At 53.0% G+C, this 4,213-nt stretch overlaps 1 pseudogene, besides 4 other annotated features; it reads left to right on the top strand.

Moving 5' to 3' along the window:
- Positions 1-2,760: part of a sequence feature (areas not merged during assembly with more than two copies in the genome that could not be assigned to a particular haplotype) that runs on past the window's edge.
- Tc00.1047053509905.10 lies at positions 789-3,359 on the top strand (annotated as a pseudogene).
- Positions 2,761-4,213: a sequence feature (areas merged during assembly that could not be assigned to a particular haplotype. This can correspond to areas where the two haplotypes were merged or to regions with more than two copies in the genome that were merged during assembly.).
- Positions 3,452-3,476: a microsatellite.
- Positions 3,671-3,714: a sequence feature (A-rich).

The following is a 4,213-nucleotide window of genomic DNA, read 5'->3' as shown; positions in this document are numbered from 1 at the left end:
CGGGAGGCGTGTCTGAGGGGAATCCGCGAAAGAAGGAGTGGCATGCGTTTGGCGGTGCTGCTGTGCGATGTGCAAGAGGAGAAGAAAAACAAGTGATTTCTGACATGTTGGTGGGTGTGCCACGGTCACCGACGAGTTCTCAGGGAGAGGGAAAGGCGGGAAGGAGGACGGAGACTGTGCATATCGACTGCGGCGTGCGGTGCGACAGGATGCGATTGCCATTGTGAAGGGCGCAACGGCCGCAATGCGTGCAGCAGAGCGTCACCTGCATCTTTTTGTCTGCAGAGCGTCTGGGTGCTGCGAGGAGGTGCAGGCGAACTCTCATCATTGGGCTGTTTTCCCTCTCTGCTCGGCGGGAGAAGCAACTCTTCCTGCAGGCGATGTGCTGTTCTGCATCGGTGCTCCCAACGGGGCATCACGCCGCCGTGTCGTTGCAGTGCAACTCTCGTGTTCCTCACTGTAAACGTGGCCCCCTCTAATTTGTTTTTTTTTTGCAGGGCCATGGCCTGTGGCCCCCATTGGGAGGCTGTTTGCTTTTTAAATACTTTATATTTATTTATGCTGTTGGGGGTACTGGAGAATAATGGCTGCGGGGATGGTGATGTTGTGGTTCGCTTTGAGTGGTGGCGGTGCGTACTGCTGTTGTGCTGCCTTTCTGCCGCTGTTGTTTGTTGCTCCCCTCCAAGAAGGGAGTTACTACCAGACGCTAATCGCTACTGTGAAATTTTAAGGTTCTGAAAGGACCAACAGTACGCACACACACCGCCCACACTCACACATATATTTATATGCTCTCACGTGTTGCTGCAGTGAAGGCACCCCGCACACACAACCGTTGCCGCGTGACCGGATCCAGCGAAAGAAGGAGGGAAGGAAGAGAGAGTGAGCCGCAGAGGCCCAACATGTACCGGCGTGCGTTTAATTTCGCGGTGCTGCTGCTCGTCATGATGATTTTCTGCGACCGTGGAGCTGCGGCCGTTGAGCAGGCAGGGGCCGCTGTTGATCCGTTTAAGGGGACGAAGTCGGTATCATTTGCTAATTGGAAGGAGTTTAACGAGGCCGGAAGGAAAATCACCTCGCTCCGCGTTCCTGGCCTCGTTAAAGTGGGTGATGATGTATTTGCTGTTGCTGAAGCGCAGTGCGGGGAAGGAATGGAGTCGGCAGCTGTGCTGGGATTGTGTCAAAGCACCTGGATATAAAGGATGACCCAATGGATATTTTGACGTCGGATATAAGTTTGTTTTGCATGCAACTTGGGGACACCGCCGCGAATAATTTTAGGACAACGGAATTGTTGCGACCAACGACACTTGTAATTGAGGACAGTGTCTATATGCTCCTGGGAAACCAAAGCCGTACAAAGCCGCCGGTTGAAGTTAAGAATGAGCGGGGTCTTTTACTCGTGAAGGGAACTGTCTCTGATGAGGGTGGAAAGAAGAAAATCAAATGGAGTGAGACACATGTGGTGAACCCTCAAGGCAAAGCAGCATCTCTTTCCTTGACCGAGTTAATTGGCGGCGGAGGATCGGGTGCTGTGATGCGTGGCGGCGCGATTGTGTTTCCCATGCAGGCCAAAGGTAACGATGGAGAGAGCGTTTTGCTGTCTATGAGTTTTACCCAAGCAAAGGAAAAAATGGGAGCTTTCATCCGAAGCGACTGGTAAGGGCTGCAGGGATCCAACCCTGGTGAAGTGGAAAGAAGACCAATACGGCGAAAGACTCTTCATGATGGCTCATTGTGCTGGAGGCTACTATGACGTTTACATGTCCACTCCGCATGGAGTCAGTTGGTATAATTTGGGTGAGCCAATTACCCGCGTGTAGGGCAACTCACACAATCGATCAGGGTACGGCGTCCAGGGTGGATCGACCACCGCAATCATTGAGGGAAAGAAGGTGATGCTCATCACCGCGCCGGTGTATGCCGCAAAGGAAAATGGAAGTGAAAAGGGTCAGCTTCATCTTTGGGTGTCGGAAAATGCACGTGTGCATGATGTTGGGCCGGTATCTCGTAAAGATGATGACGCTGCCGCCAGTTCTCTTTTGGTGAAAAGTAAGGATGAGCTGATTTTACTGTACGAGAAGAGGAATGGTGACAGGCCATACAGTCTTGTCGCCATGCGCCTGACTGAGCAGCTGGAGCGGATAAAGTGTGCGGTGAAGAAATGGAAAGAATTGGACGACGCCTTGCGAGTTCCTACCGAAGGGCTGGTTGGTTTTTTATCCAGCACATTGGACGGGACTGCATGGAAGGACGAGTACCTCGGCGTGACCAGCACGGAGAGCGGTGTGACGCTCAAGGGAGCAGGGGCGGAGCGGCCTGTTGGCGACATGGGGCAGACTGTGCCGTACTACTTTACGAACAACAAGTTCACTCTTTCGGCGACGGTGTCCATCCACGAGGTGCCGAAGGCGGCAGCCCCATTTCTTTGATTGGTGCGAGGCTGAACGACACGGCCAGCACGGTGCTCTTTCAGCTCTCGTACACGAGTAAAAGAAATTGGAACCTCACACTTCACAAGGTGGAGTTTTTGGTGAAGCCGTCTGGTGATGTTGGCAATTGGGAAACAAACACGGCAATTCGAGTGACGGTGCAAAAGGATAACGGTGATGAATGGTTTGTGGACGCTAATGGGAGAAGAATATACGAGACGGATGGCGATGAACTGGGTGCCGAGGAAGTGGCTAGGCTCCGTAACGCTGATCAGTTTGGTTCACACAGGATCTCACACTTCTTCTTTGGTGCGGGCAATAAGGAAGATGAAGAGGGCAGCCCTGTGACGGTGGCTGATGTCCTTTTGCACAACGACGCGCTGTTTGGTGATGACCTCAGCAAACCTCAACGCCGGGACAGTTCCTATTCGACATCCGGCTGCCGAAGAACTGCACACTGCGGTGAAAGTCACGGCGACGGAGGAAGAAAAGCAGAAGGTCAGACAGATTGAGGTCGCACAGCTGGCAGCTGCAACGCGGGAGGCCACAACGCACGAAGACACAGAGTTGGCAGCTACACTGCAGACGGCCAAACAGCTGACGACTTCCCTGGCGGACGTTGAAGAGGCTCCAATTGCACAGCCGGCAGACTCTCAGTCTGTCCGTGTTCTTGCGGGCAGTGAATCGAGTGCTGAGAATGCTGCGGACGAATTGAGTCCACACACTGCCGCTACAAATGACACTTCCGTTCCAGAAACCAATCACTCAGCATCCGAGGGAAGTATGAGCCTAGACGACCGCCTCGCCCTGATCACCGACGCGAAATTGATCCTGCATGATTTACGTGGTGACAGCACTGCGCGTGTGCGCGTGTCTTGTGTGTTGCTGCTTCTTCTGGGGCTGTGTGCACTTGTGGCAGTCTTGTGAGCCGGAGAGTATGGAATTGCGACTCCTCACGGAGATTGTGTGCCGCGTTCCCCGCGGGTTCTTTTTTAGTGTTTTGTTGTAATACTCAGTAATTCTTTTTTTTCTTTTTTTTTTTTTAATTTTTGGTTGCTGCACACTGTTATGAGTGAAGTGTCTCCCGCTCTTGTTTTGTTGTTTGTTGCCCACACGCGGTGCCGGCCCTGCGGCTTTGCGTCCCACGGACGGCACGAAAGGGAGGATTGGAAGAAAAGGCCGGATGCCGCAATAAAAGTGAGGGATGTTGTGTGGGCTGGTGGAAAAGTACAATTGCGTTTTTTTCGTTTTACTTTCTTTTTTTTTTGTTTTCCCTTTTTTTAAAATCCCCGCGGACTTTCTTTTCTCTCTGGCATGTCCACTGCCACTTTGTGTCCTTGTGTCCCTTTTCTTGTCTCTCTGCTGACCGTGCTGTTGAAATGCCCCTATTGCCTCTTTTTTTTTTCCCCGCTAGAGGCACCGATGTTCCGCGACGACGATTGTTTGTGTTCGCCTTTGCGATGTCAACAGATTGGCTGGACGCCGTGCCCCGGCCTGTTGAGTGCACTCGGAGGAGAGCGGACGGTGTGCTCCGTGCCTCACTGTGAGTGTATGGCGCCACTCGCCACAACCTGTTGTGAATCGTAATGCCTATCCGTCGGGGCAGAGAGAAGTAAAGGACAGCGCCGTGGACTTGTATGCGCTCCGTCCCTCTCGTTGCGGCCGTGGGTCTGCTGTGCGCATGACTATATCTTGCGGCGCGACGTGGATGGCGGTGCCTCTGCGTGCGTTGTGCGGCGGGCTTTTCCTCTCCATATCTTTGCCCTTTTGTGTGTGGGAAA

Source organism: Trypanosoma cruzi, genomic scaffold (genome assembly GCF_000209065.1).
Source record: "Trypanosoma cruzi strain CL Brener 1047053516519 genomic scaffold, whole genome shotgun sequence".
Classification (NCBI taxonomy): Eukaryota; Euglenozoa; class Kinetoplastea; order Trypanosomatida; family Trypanosomatidae; genus Trypanosoma; species Trypanosoma cruzi.
The sequence above is the reverse complement of the archived record's forward strand: the minus strand, read 5'-3'. Positions and strand labels throughout refer to the sequence as shown.